Genomic DNA, 20,719 nt, shown 5'->3' with positions numbered 1-20,719 from the left:
TGTGCTAAACATGCCCTAATACAATTCAAGGTTGTACATAGAGCTCATATGTCCAAGGATAAACTTGCTCGATTTTATTCTTATGTTAATCCAACCTGTGACAGATGTCATTCTGATGTTGCTTCATTGACCCACATGTTTTGGTCTTGCCCTTGTTTGCAAAATTACTGGAAAGATATTTTCGGTACTATTTCAACAGTTCTGAATATCAATTTCCAACCGCATCCTATTACTGCAATTTTCGGTTTACCAATGGTGGATAATAGTCGTTTATCCCCCTCATCTCGACGGATGATTGCATTTGTTACATTAATGGCTAGAAGATCTACTTTATTGAATTGGAAAGAAATTAATCCTCCAACTATATTTCAGTGGTTTTCTCAAACTATCTCTTGTTTGAGCTTAGAAAAAAATAGAAGTGTTGTCTTTGATCCTTCAGTTAAATTTGAAGAAACTTGGAGACCATTTATTCCACATTTTCATATGAGTTAAATTGTCTTTTCCTAAACCTCACTTTTATTATCTTTAATTATTTGGATGGAGGTTCGGAGTTATTGACGCTACTGTGTATATTTGACATAATGCAATGGCCCATGTTGGTTAGTTTTCTGGGTTTTTTTTTACTACTTTTGTTCGCAATTACCATGTGTTTGGGAGGTTATGATATATTGATTGTCATCTATTTGAATGTTTATTTAAACTATTAACTATGTACTCTCAAACTCTCTGTATTCATGTTTCATTTATGTTTGTTTAAAAATTAATAAAAAGATTTAAAAAGAAAAGAAAGGATGGCATGTTGTCTCCTGCATGCAAGGTTCTGATATATGGGCTGGTCGAGTAACGAGGTTCTGCAAAGGGAGTTCAGGGAGTGAGCTGCTAAGTTAAAGGGCAGCTCATCCAGGGCTGTGATCTCAGGACTGTCATCTGTGCCACGTGCCAGGAATCGGAAGATTATACCGTTTAACACATGGCTAAGGAGTTGGTGCAGGAGGGATCTTCTGAGCTGGTGAGGATTGTTGTGTAAAGAGGAGTGCGAGTGTGTTGGGGGGGGGGAGCACATCGTTAATGGAGTGCGACTGCGCAGGCAGTCTCTCACACACAGACACATGCAGTGGAGTGTGAGGGAGGGGAGTGAGAAGGGAAAAGGGGAATGAGGAGGATGGAGTTAGGGCTCCTTCACAAAGTCCCAGACTCACCCACCCCACCCCCTTTGGAATTGGTCCCATTCCTTGGGGGCTGGGAGTGGGCACTGAGTTGCCTTGTCAAGAAGACAGCATCAGGTTAACACGCTTTGATAATAAATTTACGTTGAACTTGAACATTGAAATGTATTTTTTGTAAAACATGTCTTCTTCTTCTCTATGTGGTTTGTGCGTTACACGCTTGGGTGATCATGGCTTTCCACATCGAACAATCGCACGCAGCATCAATGGTATCTCGCACACTTAAATCTGTTAGTTCTTTCACAGTGTCCATATATTTTCTTTTTTGCCTTCCTGTTCTGCATTTCCCAGGCATACGGCCTTGTAATGTAAGGCATTCTATTTCTCCCTTTCTGATGACGTGGCCCAGTAATTTATGTTTCCTCTCACTCAAAGTTCTTATTAAAGATCTTTTTGTATGGGCACGTTGGAGCATTATCTCATTAGTTACCCTATTCCTATATGATATTTTCAGCATCCTTCTAAGAATCTGCATTTCTGTTGCTTCGAAGTTTCTTTGGAGTTCTGGTGTTACAGTCCATGTTTCTGAAGCATACAGCAAGATTGACCAGATGTCACATTTTAGTGGCCTAAGCCTTGTTATCATAGAATTGTGTCTGTTGGTAAAAGTCGGTTTCATTTTTTAGAAGTTGGTTTTGGTAATACCAATTCTTCTTTACTTCCAGCATCTCATGATATAGACAGATAGACAGACATACTTTATTGATTCCGAGGGAAATTGGTTTTCGTTACAGTTGCACCAACCAAGAATAGAGTAGAAATATAGCAAAATCAAACCAGAAGTAATGAAATAATAATAAGTAAATTATGCCAAGTGGAAATAAGTCCAGGAACAGCCTATTGGCTCAGAGCGGCTGACACTCCGAGGGAGGAGTTGTAAAGTTTGGTGGCCACAGGCAGGAATGACTTCCTATGCATCTCGGTGAAATGAGTCTTTGGCTGAATGTACCCCTGTGCCTAACCAGTACATTATGGAGTGGATGGGAGACATTGTCCAAGATGGCATGCAACTTGGACAGCATCCTCTTTTCAGACACCACCGTCAGAGCGTCCTGTTCCACCCCCACCACAAACTTACAAACTTACAAATGAGTTTGTTGATTCTGTTGGTGTCTGCTACCCTCGGCCTGCTGCCCCAGCACACAACAGCAAACATAATAGCACTGGCCACCACAGACTCGTAGAACATCTTCAGCATCGTCCGGCAGATGTTAAAGGACCTCAGTCTCCTCAGGAAATAGAGACGGCTCTGACCCTTCTTGTAGACAACCTCAGTGTTCTTTGACCAGTCCAGTTTATTGTCAATTCGTATCCCCAGGTACTTGTAATCCTCCACCAGGTCCACCACCAGCTCCTTAGTCTTTTTCACATTAAGCTGCAGAGTATTCTGCTTGCACCATGTAACAAAGTTTCCCACCGTAGCCCTGTACTCAGCCTGATCTCCCTTGCTGATGCATCCAACTATGGCAGAGTCATCAGAAAACTTCTGAAGATGGCAAGACTCTGTGCAGTAGTTGAAGTCCGAGGTGTAGATGGTGAAGAGAAAGGGAGACAGGACAGTCCCCTGTGGAGCCCCAATGCTGCTGACCACTCTGTCTGACATAAAGAGTTGCAAGCACACGTACTGTGGTCTGCCAGTCAGGTAATCAATAATCCATGACAACCAGGGGATCATCCACCTGCATCACTGTCAGCTTCTCACCCAGCAGAGCAGGGCGGATGGTGTTGAACGCACTGGAGAAGTCAAAAGACATGACCCTCACAGTGCTCGCCGGCTTGTCCAGGTGGGCGTAGACATGGTTCAGCAGGTAGACGATGGCATCCTCAAATCCTAGTCGGGGCTGTTAGGTGTACTGGAGGGTGTCTAAGTGTGGCCTAACCATAGGCCGGAGCTGCTCTAGAACAAGTCTCTCCAGGGTCTTCATGATGTGGGAGGTCAATGCCACCGGTCTGTAGTCATTGGAGCCACTGGGGCACGGCGTCTTCGGTACAGGGACGAGGCAGGACGGCTTCCACAGCACAGGAACCGTCTGGAGACTCAGGCTCAGGTTGAAGACATGGTGAAGTACCCCACATAGCTGGGGGGCACAGGCTTTGAGCACCCTGGGGCTGACACCATCCGGGCCTGCAGCCTTGCTTGGGGGTGGAGAAGTTTCAGTTGTCTTCTCACCTGTTCAGTTGTGAAGCCCACCGTGGTGGTTTCAGGTGGCGGAGGGATGTAGTCATGAGAGCAGGGTGGGAGGCTGTGAGGAGGGGTAGGAGGGGAGAGTGGAGTATGTGTTGGTTGGGGGTTGACAACAGATGAATCATGTGGGGGATGGGCAGGGGCCACAGTGTCAAATCTGTTGAAGAACAGGTTAGGTTCGTGGGCCCTGTCCACACTGCCTTCAGCTCCTCTGTTGTTAGTTTGCCAGAACCCAGTGATGGTCCTCATCCCACTCCAGACCTCTCTCATGTTGTTCTGCTGGAGTTTCCACTCAAGCTTCCTCCTATACCTGTCTTTAACCTCCCTCAACTTGGCTTTCAGGTCCCTCTGTATTGTCCTCAGCTCCTCCCTATTTCCATCTCCAAACGCCCTCTTTTTTAGTATTCAGGATGTCCTTAAAGTCCTTTGTTACCTATGACTTGTTATTTGAATAACGAATAACAAGTAACAATATAAAGCTACCAAGGTAATTGAAACTGGCCTTTTGTTCAACCTCTTGGTTACCGATGTACAACTTTCCGTTGGGAGTATCCTGCTGTTTCGATGTTACCATACTTTTTTTTTTACAGTTGATGGTTAGACCAGAATCTGCACTTGTTTGCATTACTTTGGGTAGGAGGATTTGTAGGTCTTCTGTAGCACTTGCTATTAGGGTGGTATCGTCCGCATATCTTATATTGCTGATGTTAACACCTCAAATTTTTATCCCATCTAGGTCTTCTATTTCTCTGAGAATCATTTCACTATAGATATTTAAAAATTCCAATGAGGCAACGCATCTCTGTCTAAATCCTCTTTAAATTTTAGTCCAACTACTTATATTATTATCAGTTTTTACCACAGCCATTTGGTTCCAATATGAATTGTGAAGTAGTTGTTCTTCCCTTCCGTCAGTGTTTAGTGAGAATTTGAAATAATACAAAGTATCAAAATGTCTTATGCCATATTGGGCGATTTCCGATCGCTGCTTTTAGTTAAATTAAGGGTTAACCCTTTTAACATTAGCATAATCCAAGCCTACGCACTAACAAATGATGGGGACAAAGAGGATAATAACAAGTTTTATGAAGATCGCGACGGCAATGTAAATCTCAGGATATAAAACTAGTCATGGGAGATTTTAACGCCAAAGTTGGACAGAAAACGGTTGATAATATTATAGGACCCTTTGGACTAGGGGAGAAAATTGAAAACGGAGAAAGGTTTACTGACTGATGTGTCAGATACAACCAAGTGACCACCAATACTTGGTATAAAAACCATCCACGTAGATTGTGTATTTGGATTAGCCCTGGAGATAGAACAAGGAATCAAATAGATTTCATTACCGTCAATGAACCCTTTAGAAATAATATCACAAATTCTAAATCCTACTCAGGAGTAGACTGTTGTTCAGTTCACCATCCAGTAATAGCTACCATCAAAACAAAATTAAAGAAACTGAAACGTGGAAAAAAGAGAAGTCGGTGTTGGGAGAACAAAAAAAAAGATAGCATACTTAGCAACAATTCAAGACATCTGTAGAAGAACACCTCAACGAAAACGAAACAACACCTATTTGGGACAGATTTAAATATTCTATACTACAATCCGCAGGGGAGATAATCCAAATACAAGAAACACAACACACCAACAAGGGGTGGATAACCCAAGAAATTCTACATCTGATGGAACAAAGAAGGTTAGTGAAGAATAATGAAGTGCAATTCAGCGAGCTAAACAGACAAGTGCGCAATATTGCAAAGGAAGAATGGCTAAATCAAAAATGCAATGATGTCACTCTCAGTTGAAGTCGCAACTGAAATTTGTAGTTCTGGTCGCTCTCTTTTGCGCATGCTCGTTCTTTTACGCTTGCGCAGTACTAGTTGATCCTTTCCTTTAGAAATGGCCGATGCTGCCGCAGTTTCCTGTTCTGTTTCGACAGTGATGCGTTGTACCTGAGTCCGCGGTTCTTCGGTAGAAGTAGGCCTTGATTCTTTTCGAACTTGAGCTGTCTTCGCGGTAGTATCTTTCTTCGTCCTCTGTTTATGAGGCATAGCTTAAAACAATCCGGAGTAGTTTATAAGTAACCTTATGAAAATATTGACTAATTTTTCTTCATTTAAACATTAATTTATTGTTTTTTTTACGGGAGGGTTGGGTTCCAGCGTCTCGATTCTACGTCATCACGTGACGTCCCCTAATCAGACGAAGATGGAGATGAAAATTCCTCTGAAAATATAAAAAAGACTTTGAGGCAAATAATGCATAAATTAAATGCATTAAAAGTAACCAAAAAGTAATTAAAGAAAAAATAATAAATATGGAGGCTATGTTTGATAAAATGACAAAGAAACAAGAAAAAATGGAAAAGAAAATTACAGATTTGGAAATTAAAATGGAAGACATGGATGGAAGAATGAAGGAAATGGAAGTTGATAATAATGCCTGGACATCAGCAAGAAAACAACTCGTGGAAAAAATTGATAAGCTTGAAAATTTTAGTAGATAGATAGATAGATAGATAGATAGATAGATAGATACTTTATTCATCCCCATGGGGAAATTCAACATTTTTTCCAATGTCCCATACACTTATTGTAGCAAAACTAATTACATACAATACTTAACTCAGTAAAAATATGATATGCATCTAAAATCACCCTCTCAAAAAGCATTAATAAATAGCTTTTAAAAAGTTCTTAAGTAGTTTACTTAAATACATTGAGTCCTAACCCCGGCACTTTAACATATCTTCCTCCTGGCGGTTGAATTGTAAAGCCGAATGGCATTGGGGAGTATTGATCTCTTCATCCTGTCTGAGGAGCATTGCATCGATAGCAACCTGTCGCTGAAACTGCTTCTCTGTCTCTGGATGGTGCTACGTAGAGGATGTTCAGGGTTTTCCATGATTGACCGTAGCCTACTCAGCGCCCTTCGCTCTGCTACCGATGTTAAACTCTCCAGTACTTTGCCCACGACAGAGCACGCCTTCCTTACCAGCTTATTAAGACGCGAGGCGTCCCTCTTCTTAATGCTGCCTCCCCAACACGCCACCACAAAGAAGAGGGCGCTCTCCACAACTGACCTATAGAACATCTTCAGCATCTCACTACAGACATTGAATGACGCCAACCTTCTAAGGAAGTACAGTCGACTCTGTGCCTTCCTGCACAAGGTATCTGTGTTGGCAGTCCAGTCTAGCTTCTCGTCTAACTGCACTCCCAGATACTTGTAGGTCTTAACCTGCTCCACACATTCTCCATTAATGATCACTGGCTCCATATGAGGCCTAGATCTCCTAAAGTCCACCACCATCTCCTTGGTCTTGGTGATATTGAGACGCAGGTAGTTTGAGTTGCACCATATCACAAAGTCCTGTATCAGTTTCCTATACTCCTCCTCCTGTCCATTCCTGACACACCCCACTATGGCCGTGTCATCAGCGAACTTCTGCACATGGCAGGACTCTGAGTTATATTGGAAGTCTGATGTGTACAGGGTGAACAGGACCGGAGAGAGCACGGTCCCCTGCGGCGCTCCTGTGCTGCTGACCACCGTGTCAGACCTACAGTCTCCCAACCGCACATACTGAGGTCTATCTGTCAAGTAGTCCACTATCCAATCCACCATGATAGATAGATAGATAGATAGATAGATACTTTATTCATCCCCATGGGGAAATTCAACATTTTTTCCAATGTCCCATACACTTGTTGTAGCAAAAACTCATTACATACAATACTTAACTCAGTAATAATATGATATGCATCTAAATCACTAACTCAAAAAGCATTAATAATAGCTTTAAAAAAAAAAAAAGTTCTTAAGTCCTGGCAGTTGAATTGTAAAGCCTAATGGCATTGGGGAGTATTGACCTCTTCATCCTGTCTGAGGAACATTGCATCGACAGTAACCTGTCGCTGAAACTGCTTCTCTGTCTCTGGATGGTGCTATGTAGAGGATGTTCAGGGTTTTCCATAATTGACCGTAGCCTACTCAGCGCCCTTCGCTCAGCTACCGATGTTAAACTCTCCAGTACTTTGCCCACGACAGAGCCCGCCTTCCTTATCAGCTTATTAAGACGTGAGGCGTCCTTCTTCTTAATACTTCCTCCCCAACACGCCACCACAAAGAAGAGGGCGCTCTCAACAACTGACCTATAGAACATCATCAGCATCTCACTGCAGACATTGAATGACGCCAACCTTCTAAGGAAGTACTTCTAAGGAGAGTCTACTCCCATCTCTGTTAGTTTGTGCCTTAAGATCTTGGGCTGGATGGTGTTAAAGGCACTAGAGAAGTCCAGGAATGTAATCCTCACAGCACCACTGACCCCATCTAGGTGAGAGAGGGATTTGTGCAGCAAATACGTGATAGCTTCCTCCACTCCCACCTTCTCCTTATACGCAAACTGAAGAGGATCCCGGGCGTGCCTGGTTTGTGGCCTCAGATTCTGTATTATCAGCCGCTCCATGGTCTTCATAACGTGCGACGTCAAGGCAACAGGTCTGAAGTCATTCAACTCCTTTGGTTGTGGTTTCTTTGGTACCGGGACAATACAGGATGTTTTCCACTGTCTGGGTACTCTTCTCTGCTCCAGGCTCATGTTGAAGATGCGCTATAGGGGTTCTCCCAGCTCAGTCACACAGGCCCTCAGTAATCGTGGGGATACTCCATCCGGTCCAGCCGCCTTGCTGGTACAGATCTTCCTCAGTTGACCTTCCACCTGTGCAGCCGTAATCCTGGGCGTGGGCAAGGTCTCCTGTGAGTGGCTATTTTCCTGTGAGGGAAGTAAGAGGGAGGACGAGTAGAAAGACAAGCCTGGTGTGGAGTTCTGCGGTGAGGATGAGATTGTGCTGTCGAACCTATTGAAGAAGTTGTTCAGCTGGTTCGCTTTCTCCACATGTCCGCTAATGTTTGCCCTCCGCTTTGCACCGCATCCGGTGATGATCTTCATCCCATCCCACACCTCCTTCATGCTTTTGTTCTGCAGCTTTTGTTCTAGCTTCCTCCTATACTGCTCCTTTGCCCCCCTTATCTGTACTCTGAGTTCCTTCTGAACACTTTTAAGCTCCAACCGATCACCATCTTTAAAGGCCCTCTTCTTCTGATTTAGTAGACGTAACAATATTAAAATTGTTGGACTTAAGGAAGGTACCGAAGGAGAAGACTCAATAATTTTTTTTTCAAAAATGGATCCCTGAAAAATTGGAAATGGGTGAAGAAACTTCAATTGAGATTGAAAGGGTGCACAGAGCCTTAAGGCCAAGGTCTCAAGATGATCAAAATCCGTGATCAATTTTGATAAGATGTTTAAAATACCAGGATAAAGAAAAGATTTTGAGGGCCGCTGCCCAAGGTGCCAAAAGAAGAAAGGGTCCATTGATGATAGCAGAGAAACCAGTTCTTTTTTATCCTGATATAAGTTATAACCTTTTGAAGAGAAAGAAAGAATTTAATTCAGCAAAAGAAGTCTTATGGGAAAAAGGTTACAAATTTTTAATGCGTCACCCAGCAACACTGATAAATTTTTTGGAAGAGGGAAAAAGATTTTTTCCCGATTATCGAGATGCGGAGGTGTTCGCACAAAAACTTCCATCTATTCGCTAATTAAACGTAGAGATTTATAAACGCAATGGTTAAAGACAAAGACAGAGATAGTGAATGGAACTGATGGACATTTAAGGATGATACAAGGGAGAAAAGTAAAATTTTAGAAATGTTAATTGAGAATAATATGTTTTTTCTTTTCTTATATATATATACTTTTTACGTTGCGGGGGGGCTGGGGAGCTTTGAATCGGTTACTACGGGATTCACGTGTGTAATCATGGCGATTGCCATGACCCGTACAACAGAGGGGGGTAATGTGTTTTTTTTTTCTTTCACAACATTAGTAGGGGGGTATTTTGTTTTTTCCTTATACTCTATTTTTCTTCTATTTTTTTGCCTGGATGATTGGTGGGGACACACATAGCAACATGGAGACTTCTAAAAAGATTTCCCAGGATACCACGAAAGTTGAAAGATTAGGTATTATTATAGATTGGAGTAACATAATTAAAAACAATGACTAATTTATTGAATTTTTTAAGTTTTAATGTTAATGGGCTTAATGGACCAGTAAAAAGAAAAAGAATTTTAACATATATTAAAAAAAGGAAAATAGATATAGCTTTCCTACAAGAAACTCATTTAACGGACATAGAACATCAGAAATTAAAAAGAGACTGGGTTGGAAATGTTATTGCAGCTTCATTTAACTCAAAGGCGAGAGGAGTTGCAATTTTGGTTAATAAAAATTTACCAATTAAAATACAAAATGTATTAATTGATTCGGCAGGAAGATATTTAATTATACATTGTCAAATTTTTTCAGAACTATGTACTCATGAATATTTATGCACCAAATGAAAATGATGTAAAATTTATACAGGAGGTCTTTTTGAATTTGGCTTACGCACATGATAAAATATTAATAGGTGGAGATTTTAATTTTTGTCTAGATCCAGTTTTAGATAGATCAATAAAGGCTATTACAAAATCAAAAGTAGCAAAATTAACTCTATCATTGATGAAAGACTTAAATTTGATTGATATATGGAGAAGTATCAATCCAAAAGAAAGAGATTATTCATTTTATTCAAATAGACATTAAACATACTCAAGGATAGATTTTTTCCTATTATCAACGAATATTCAAGATAGAGTGAAAATGTGGAATATAAAGCAAGAATATTGTCCGATCACTCTCCTTTAATAATGACAATGATAATGATAGATAAAGAGGAATCAATTTATAGATGGAGATTTAACTCAATTCTACTAAAACGTCAAGATTTTTGTGATTTTATGAAAAAGCAGATTCAGTTCTTTTTAGATACAAATTTACATTCAGTTGATGATAAATTTATATTGTGGGAAGCAATGAAGGCATATTTGAGAGGTCAGATAATAAGTTATACTTCTAAAATTAAGAAGGAATATATGATAGAAATAGATCAATTGGAAAAAGAGATTATAAAATTAGAAAAAGAATCTCAAAGAAATATGACAGAAGAAAAACGAAGACAACTTATTAATAAGAAGTTAAAACATAATACACTCCAGACATATCGAACAGAAAAAGCAATTATGAGAACTAAACAGAGATATTATGAACTAGGTGAAAGATCACATAAGGTCCTTGCATGCCAGTTAAAAACAGATCAGATTTCTAAAACAATAAATGCAATCCGAACAAAAGTGAATAAAGTTACTTATAAGCCTCTAGAAATTAATGAGGCTTTTAAGAATTTTTATTCTGAGTTGTATAAATCAGAATCAAAAAATGATGATGTTAAGATAGAAAGATTTTTAGCACAAATAACTCTTCCAAAATTAAATACGGAAGAACAGAAGGGATTAGGTATGCCTTTTATATTGAAGGAGGTTGAAGAAGCTCTGGGATCACTTCAAAGTAATAAATCTCCAGGAGAAGATGGTTTTCCGCCTGAATTTTATAAAAAGTTTAAAGATTTATTAATTTCTCCCTTTATGGAGTTAATAAATCAAGCGTAAAGAACGCATAGACTTCCAGAATCTTTTTCAACAGATATTTTAATAGTATTGCCAAAAAAAGATAGAGATCTTTTAAAGCCAGCATCATATAGACCTATTTCTTTATTAAATACTGATTATAAAATAATAGCAAAAATCTTATCTAATAGATTATCTAAATGCTTATCAAAATTAGTGCATATGGATCAAACAGGATTTATCAAAAATAGACAATCGGCAGATAATGTAACCCGGTTAATTAGTATAATCCATTTAGCGCAAAAGAGGGAGGAAACGAGTGTGGCAGTTGCTTTAGATACAGAAAAAGCATTTGATAGATTGGAATGGGATTTTTTATTTAAGGTATTGGAAAAATATGGATTAGGAACATCATTTATAAAATGGATTAAAACCTTAAATACTAATCCCAAAGCTAAAGTAGTGACAAATGGTCAAATTTCGACACCATTTCAGTTAACAAGATCAACTAGGCAAGGTTGTCCATTATCACCTGCTTTGTTTGTGTTGGCAATAGAGCCATTTGCTGAATTAATTAGAATGGACCCAGATATTAAGGGTTTCAGAGTTAATCAGGAAGAATACAAGATTAATTTATTTGCTGATGATGTTCTACTTTATTTAACAGATCCATTACGTTCATTATGTAAATTATCTTATAGATTAGAAGAATATGGGAAAATATCAGGTTATAAAGTAAATTGGGATAAAAGTGAAATTTTACCTCTTACTAATGGAGACTATAGTCAATGTCGATTAATAACCTCAATTTAGATGGCCGGCAAATGGTATAAAATATTTAGGTATAAGAGTTGATAATGATATAAAAAACTTATACAAATTAAATTATTCACCACTTTTGAAAAAAATTCAGGAAGATCTTGATAAATGGATGGTGTGCTGCCTTTATGGCAGTTATTTAGTTTATAATATTTTCGCGTAGTAATTTGTTAGCATTTTTTTAGTTAAAGTTAGGATTGTTTAAATCAATTGATTTGTCTGTAAAACATCGCTGCTGCGATGACGTCACATCCGGGTTCGCCGCGTCTTGTGGGAAATTACCGGTTTGAGATTCACGCAAGGGTGGGGGTCACTCACATGTGCCACCATAACGCCGGCTAGGGTTTCTCTATGCACCAAAGACACAGTGAAAGCAACGCTGTAAGTCATTAGATAATCGATATTTTGAGTTAAAATGTTAACGCCGATTCTGTTAAAAGTAACGACGGTCGGTAAGGTTTACCTTTTCGTCAGTTAAAGAGTCGGGATAGTTAGTATTGAAGTGTATCTAAAGCAGCCAATGGAGCAGCTAGATTCTGACTGTATGCTGCACTTTAATGTAATGTAGTTATTGTAGTTTTACCTTTGCAAGTATTCACAATGTAAATGTGATATTTAGAAGGAAACAAACACTGTACCAATCTTGTATTGTTTTTCAACAGTTTTCACCATGCGTTAATGTGAAGAGTGAACAGTAAATGGTTAATCTTACTGCGGCCTCGTTTGCATTGATTCTGGTTTATCTCGACGTTTCGTCACACCCGAGCGAGAACGTTACAGATGGCATTACCAATAACATTAGTAGGTAGAGTAAATACTATAAAAATGAATATATTCCCTAGACTACAATATTTATTTCAATCATTACCAATACAATTACCCCAGAAGTTTTTTCAAGAGTTAAACAAATATGTGAGGAAGTTTCTCTGGAAAGGTAAGAAATCAAGAATATCGTTGGAAAAATTGACATGGAAATTTGATCTAGAAGGGTTACAACTTCCAAATTTTAAGAATTATTATAAAACAAATCAACTTAGATTTATTGCATATTTTTTGAGAAAGATAAACCGGCATGGATTAGAATAGAACTAGATAAAATAGGAGAAAACGTACCAGAAGATTTTATATATAAATGGGAATCCAAATGGATACGGGAAAAGAAAGAATCTCCTATATTAAAACATTTGATTGATTTATGGAATAAGATAAATGTTGATGATGAGACCAAAAAATATTTATTAGCAAAGAGATCTTTAATTCAAAATAGACTTATTCCTTTTACAATGGACAATCAACTTTTATATAATTGGTTTCAAAAAGGGATAGATACATAGGAGATTGTTTTGAAGGAGGTATATTAGTGTCATTCGATCAATTAAAGAATAAATATAAAGTATCAAACAACACTCTTTTTTGTTACTTTCAACTAAGGGCTTATATAAGAGAAAAACTAGGTCAAACAATGTTATTGCCGAAATCTAATGAAATAGAAATTTTAATTCAAAAAGGAAATATTAAAAAATTTATATCTTGTATGTATAATTTGATTCAAAAACAGGCAATTAAACAAGGAGTCCATAAGTCAGGACAAAAATGGGGAAGTGATTTGAATATTAAAATTGAAGAAACAAATTGGTCAAGACTATGTCTTGATAGTATGACAAATACAATAAATGTTCGGTTAAGATTAGTGCAATATAACTTTCTACATCAATTATATATTACACCACAAACAATAAATAAATTAAATCCAAGTTTATCTGATCAGTGTTTCCGATGTAACCAAGAAACTGGTTCATTATTACATCGACATGGTCTTGTTCTAAAATTCAACCTTTTTGGACAAATTTAAGACTTTTACTGGAACAAATTACGGGAATACAACTTCCTCATAATCCAATATTACTTTTACTAGGTGATATTGAAGGGATAAAACCGAAACTCAAACTAAATAAATATCAGAAAGAATTCATAAAAATTGCACTGGCAGTAGCCAAAAAGGCTATTGCAGTTACTTATAAATCAGATACATATTTAAGTATAGATTGTTGGAAGAAAGAAATCTATGGCTGTATTCCATTAGAGAAAATTACTTATAATTTAAGAGATAAATATGAAACATTTTTCAAAATTTGGTGCCCTTATTTACAAAAGACAGGACTAAATATATAGGTGCTCTGAAGATGAAACAATTGGTTACTTGGGGAAAGAAATAAATATATATACTAAAGTTATTAAGAACTCCATGGAGCATGTGGAGATCTTCCAACAACCAGGCACTCTTTCTTTTTTTTTCTTTCTTACTTTCTCTTTTTTTTATATAGGGAAGTTAGGGGGAGGGGTTAAGGGAGGGGGGAAGGGATATATACATTTTTTTCCACACTTGTAATTACTTAAAAACGCAATTAAATAATTTTTTTTAAAAAATGCAATGAAGCAGAAGGCCATATTAACAACGGCAAAGAAATGGACAAGAAAATTAAAGAAATTATGGAATTAAGAAAACCTCCTCTACAGAATGCATAAGATCAGCAGACAGATCCAGATGAAGTATGTGGGAGGAGGATTCAGTTTATAGAGCAGCTGTCTGAGGATAATAGAGGGGAAGCCCCAGATATTAAACGCCCTAATTCTGGCCCACCTATTAACAAAGAAGAAAAAACTAAAGCAATGTAAAGCATGAAACGTGGTAAAGCCACTGGACTTGAGGAAACCTCAGTTTACAAGCCCTAGAAGATCTGGGCATAGATATTCTTTTTGAATTGTTTAATGGCATATATGAGTCTGCTGTATTGCCTGATGATCGCTTGAAATCTGTACTTATAGCTCTGCCAAGAATTCCTGGAATTAATGACTGCAAAAATTATAGAACAATCTGTCTTAAGATTCACCTAATAAAGATTTTGTTGAGAATTGTTCTGAGATGAATTAAAAATAAGTTAAGGCCAGAAACTTCCAAGTAAAACCCTGTCTGAGTCTGTCCCATTTGTCTGTGTTTGACAGATCTCTCTCTAAAGTTTCCTCATTGTGTACCTGTCCCAGTATCTTTTATTTTCCTTCTCAACCTCATTCTCCTGCCTTCTCCCCATAACATTTGACGCCTTTACAGAAAATCTTTGGGATCAACGCAATACGCATATTCAACAGTTCATCTTTCTGCGACAGGAGAACACACTTCAGAGATCAACAGTCTCTGCATTTTTATTTCATACATTATTATTACGCATTGGTGCAGTATTATTGTGTATATCATTATTACCGGGTTATTTTTAGTAAAGTCTGCACACTGCTAATTGTGTTTCTAAATGTCGCTGCTGTAACGAAAGAATTCCCCACTCGGGATCAATAATGTATTTATTTATTATTATCAACATCATCATGATTATTCTGCAGTCCTTTATCTCTTTCATCAATTTTCCCAGCTCTTTACTTCACGCCCGACTAATCTGATGTATCACCTCCCCTGCACCCCACATTCTTTCTCCCTCCCTTCCTTTCCAGTCCTGAAGAAGGGTCTCGGTCTGAAACGCCGACTGTTCTCTCCCCTCCATCGTTGCTTTCTGCCCCCTTGAGTTCCTCCAGCATTTTGTGGGTGTTGTTTTGGATTTCCACATCTGCAGATTTTTTTTTAAATCCTGTTTAAACAAATGCGCATGCGTGTGCGTCACAGCCAATCGCGAATATTGCGCATGCGCTCAGTAGATGAGAGGCCCGCAGGGATCGGACGCAGGTAGGAGCGGGGCCGCGGGTGGGAACTTAATTACCGGCGTCTGCACCGCGATTGAAGGAACATTACTATGAGCTCCGTCCCCACTGGTCCGGCACCTCAGGACAGTCCCAGTCCTTTCCGTCTCTCTCAGCCCCACGATTTACCCGAGTGACCGGGAGTTAACGGCTGATTCAGAGCTGGCGGCGCCGCCATTTCTGCGGCGCATGCGCATTGCTGGGTCCTTGAATCGCGGATAGACAGGTTTCTTGTTCTTGGTGTCTGCTGGGTAAGGAGGCAGCCATGTGTGACACTACCAGCATTGTCCCCTTAGAATATGCCCAAATACTGCGACCTCCAGCCATGTCAATCCGAGGATCAGTACCTCGGAACAAAAATATACTGTCCAGTCAGTGGAAATGTAAATTAGTGCTGTATGGCTAAAAGAAATCCTCCCGTCAACTTTAGTTCTCTGTGTAAATAACGATATGAAACACCTTGTTCTTGATGACAAGTGACTTGTAGCTTTCACATCACAAAGGTGCCCCATTCCAATGAGAATAACTACTGCCCACCCCTTCATAGTCATTGCCATTGATGGGTTCATCACTGTCAATCAGCTGGGGGTGGAAGGGGATCCCAGTAATTAGAAAATGTCCAGGATCCGACATGTAGTAACAAGTTCACTTTGTAGTGTTGTGGAGCATGACCAGCGCTTGAAATGATACCAAAAATCAGGAAAAATTGAGCCGAGACACAGGTTGATTGAAGGCAAAAATAGCCTATTCTCATACAGAGGGAATACAGTCAGAGAATTTAGACGTACAGAAAAGCTGGATGAACTCTGCAGGTCGGGCAGCATCCGTCGAAAGAAGCAGTCAACGTTCTTTCAACGGATGCTGCCCGACCTGCTGAGTTCATCCAGCATTTTTGTACATCTTGATTTGACCACAGCATCTGCAGTGTACTTTGTGTTTACAGTCAGGAAATTTGTTGGTCAGTCAGGATGCCTGATCCGTGACATGTTTGAAGATGAGGAGTTCATATCTAAACATAGAAACAGAAGTCTGCAATATATTACAGGCCCTTCGGCCCACAATATCATGCTGACCATAAAACCTACTCTTGAAACTGTCTAGAGTTTGACTACCACATAGACCTCTATTATTCTAAGCTCCACGTACGTACCTAACAGTGTCTGAAAAGACCCTGATTTTATCCGCCTCTACCACCGTCGCTGGCAGTGCATTCCATGCACCCACCACTCTCTGTGCGAAAAAATTACCTCTGGTATCCCCCTTGTACCTACTTCCAAGCACCTTAAAACTATGCCCCCGCATGTTAGCTAGCTCAGCCCTGGGAAAAAAACTCTGGCTATCCAGACGATCAATGCCTCTCATCATCTTATAGAACTCTCTCAGGTCACCTCTCATTTTCCATCACTCCAAAGTTTACTCAACCTATTATTATAAGGCATGTTCTCCAATCCAAGCAACATCCTTGTAAATCTCCTCTGCACCCTATTTAGAGCATTTTTTCCAGTAGTGAGGTGATCAGAATTGAACACAGTGCTAAAAGTAGGGCCTAACGAAGGCCTTTTATATCTGTAATAGTACCTCACCGCTTTTGAACTCAGTCCCATGGCTGATGAAGGCCTTCTTAAAAACATTGTCCAGCTGCGTAGCAGCTCTGCATGAACTATTGACACAGATCCCAAGATCTCGCTGATCCTCCAAACTGCCAAGGGTCCTATCATTAATATTGTATTCTGTCTTCAAATTGGACCTGCCAAAATGAACCACCAGGTTGAACTCCATCTGCCAATTCTCAGTCCAGTTCTACATCCTATCGATGTAACGCTCTACTGTTCAGACTATCCACAGTTCCCACTACATTTGCGTCATCGACAAACTTACACACCCACCCTTCTACTTCCTCATCAAGGTCATTTTTAAAAGTCAGAATGAAGAGAGAGGAGGGGTCCCAGAACAGATCGCTGCAGAATATCACTGGTCACATCCTCCATGCAGAATACAGACCATCGACAACCACTCTTTGCCTTCTGTGGCCAAGCCAGTTGTGGATCCGCAAAGCAGCTCTCCTTTTACTTTCTCGTTACTTTCTCAATGAGCCTCGTATGGGGAAACTGTGGCCAAGCCAGTTGTGGATCCGCAAAGCAGCTCTCCTTTTACTTTCTCGTTACTTTCTCAATGAGCCTCGTATGGGGAAACTTATCAAAAGTCTTACTGAAAACCATGTACACTACATCCAATGTTCTACCTTCATCAATGTTACATCCCCAAAGAGTTCAGTCAGGTTGGTAAGGCATGACCTGCCCTTGACAAAGCCATGCTGACTACCCCTAACCTGATGCTCATAAGTCCTCCCGCTTAGGATCTTCTCCAACAAATTGCCCACAACTGATGCAAGACTCACTGGTCTATAATTTCCTGGGTTACCTTTTTTCCGTTTGTTAAACAATCCTCGGGTACTTCTCCCATCCCTATTGATGATACAAAGATCATCGCCAGATGCTCAGCAATCTCCTCCCTCGCTTCCCACAGTCACCTGCAGTATATCTCAACTTGAGTTGAACTCAGTAATGCCAGAGCTCAAATTGAGTGAAGATCTTATAGAAACATGTAAAATTATGAAAGCGATAGATAAGATAGAGGCAGGAAAGTTGTTTCCACTGATAGGTGAGACTAGAACTAGAGGACATCACCTCAAGATTCAGGGCATTTGGGATGGAGGGCGATGGAGTAAAGGCAGGTTGGTGGAGATGGGCCAGATGACGTTCTCGTGCTCCAATTTCTTATGTTCTCACCACAGACTAAAATCTTACCTGAATAATTGTTCTTCACGCATTGATGTCCTTTCAATTATTCTTACAGGTCTGAAATGGCAGAACAGTTGTGCAAGGGAATCTCAACATGTCAGTTTTGCTCTCTCTGACCGGATATATAAGGAGTGACCAAATATTTTCTTTGCAAGACCAACACATCTGTTGTCCATCCTTGGAAATGAAGAAGTATCTCACCCCAGCTGGAAATGTGTTTTCTGTCTGAAGTGAAGTTTTCTTTTCTAACTCAGTGTTATCTACTGGAGCCGGGGTGCTGAGAAAACACCAGCATTTGTTCACTGAAGATCAGTTCTTCAATTGCAGTGAGATATCATTCTCCTTCTCTCAGTGTGGGAAGGGATTCACTCACAGCCTACCCACAGACACACCAGCGAGTTCACACTGAGAAGATGCCATTGACCTGCTCAGACTGTGGGAAGGGATTCACTCAGTCATCTCAACTGGAGGTGCATCGGCGAATTCACACTGGGGAGTGGCCATTCGTGTGCTCTGCATGTGGGAAGAGATTCACTTGGTCATCCAACCTTGTGAGGCACTACCGCGTTCACACTGGGGAGAGGCCATTCACTTGCTCAGAATGTGGGAAGGGATTTGCTCGGTCATATCAACTGATTGAACATCAGCGAGTTCACACTGGGGAGAAACCATTCAGCTGCTCTGAATGTGGGAGGAGATTCAAAGAATCAGACACACTTGTGAAACACTACCAAATTCACACTGGGGAGAAGCCATTCACGTGCTCTGAATGTGGGAAGGGATTCACTCGGTCATCAGATTTTAAAATACATCAACGAATTCACACTGGGGAGAAACCATTCATCTGCTCAGATTGTGGGAAGGGATTCACTGACTCATCCAAACTTGTGAAGCACTGCCGAATTCACACCGGGGAGAAACTGTTCACCTGCCCAGATTGCGGGAAAGAATTCACTCGGTCCTCAGACTTTAAAGAACATCAACAAATTCACACTGGCCACTCACCTGTTCTGAATGTGGGAATGGATTCACAAATACATCTCAATTGAATGAACATCAGCGAGTTCACACTGGGGAGAAACTGCTCAACTGCTCAGACTGTGGGAAGGAATTCACTCAGTCATCACATCTGTTCAGACTGGGAATGAAATCACACTTTCATCTCACCTACCGACACACCAGACTGTTTTCAGCAGTGAGAGGACGTTGATCTGCTCAGACTGTGGGAAGGCATTCACACACTGATCCACACTGCAGAGACAGTGGTGGGTTCACACTGTGGGGAGGGTGGTCACCTGCTCAGACTGTGGGATGGCATTCACACACTGATCCACACTGCAGAGACAGTGGTGGGTTCACACTGTGGGGAGGGTGGTCACCTGCTCAGACTGTGGGATGGCATTCACACACTGATCCACACTGCAGAGACAGTGGTGGGTTCACACTGTGGTGAGGGTGGTCACCTGCTCAGACTTTGGGAAGGGATTCACACACTGATCCACACTGCAGAGACAGTGGTGGGTTCACACTGTGGTGAGGGTGGTCACCTGCTCAGACTGTGGGAAGGCATTCACACACTGATCCACACTGCAGAGACAGTGGGGAGGGTGGTCACCTGCTCAGACGGTGGGAAGGCATTCACACACTCAACTGTGACACCAGCAGGTTCACACACAGCCATTCACCTGCTCTGAATGTGGGAAAAGATTCACTCAATCATCTCAACTGAACGAACACCAGCCAGTTCATTCTGAGAAGATGCCGTTCACCTGCTCAGATGATTGGAAGGGATTCACTCGCTCATCCACACTACAGAGACAACAGCGAGTTCACACTGGGGAGAGGCCATTCACGTGCTTAGACTGTGGGAAGGGATTCACTCAGTCATCTCACCTACTGACACACCAGTCAGTTCACACTGGGGAGTGGCCATTCACATGCTGTGAACGTAGGAAGGGATTCACCTAGTTATCCACCCTTGTGAAGCACTACCGGATTCACAACAGGGAGAGGCCATTCACCTGCTCAGATTGTGGGAAGGGATTCACTCGCTCATCCACACTACAGAGACAACAGTGAGTTCACACTGGGGAGAGGCCATTCACCTGTTCCGACTGTGGGAAGGGATTCACTCAGTCAGCACACCTGCTGAGACACCAGTTAGTCCACACAAGGCAGAGGCCTTTCACGTGCTCTGACTGTGGGAATAAATTCACTTGGTCTTCTCAACTGAAGGTACAGCAGCGAGTTCACACTGGGGAGAAACCATTCAGCTGCTGTGAATGTGGGAAGGGATTCACTCGGTCATCTACATTTTTGAAGCACAACAGAATTCACACTGGGGAGAAGCCATTCAGCTGCTCAGACTGTGGGAAAGAATTCACACTGTCATCTGACTTGAAAATGCATCAACGAATTCACAC

The 20,719-nt window shown here is 40.7% G+C and overlaps 1 long non-coding RNA gene and 1 pseudogene across 1 annotated transcript; both read left to right on the top strand.

The window, feature by feature from the left end:
- LOC140722015 (uncharacterized) overlaps positions 1–20,719 on the top strand; it is an 88,646-nt pseudogene that overhangs the window by 42,537 nt on the left and 25,390 nt on the right.
- LOC140722029 (uncharacterized) lies at positions 12,015–12,462 on the top strand. The gene is made up of 2 exons (XR_012097528.1): positions 12,015–12,132; positions 12,414–12,462. It is a non-coding gene; the product is annotated as an uncharacterized lncRNA (long non-coding RNA).

Source organism: Hemitrygon akajei, unplaced genomic scaffold, assembly GCF_048418815.1.
Source record: "Hemitrygon akajei unplaced genomic scaffold, sHemAka1.3 Scf000067, whole genome shotgun sequence".
NCBI lineage: Eukaryota > Metazoa > Chordata > Chondrichthyes > Myliobatiformes > Dasyatidae > Hemitrygon > Hemitrygon akajei.
This window is presented reverse-complemented; position numbering and strand designations above follow the sequence as displayed.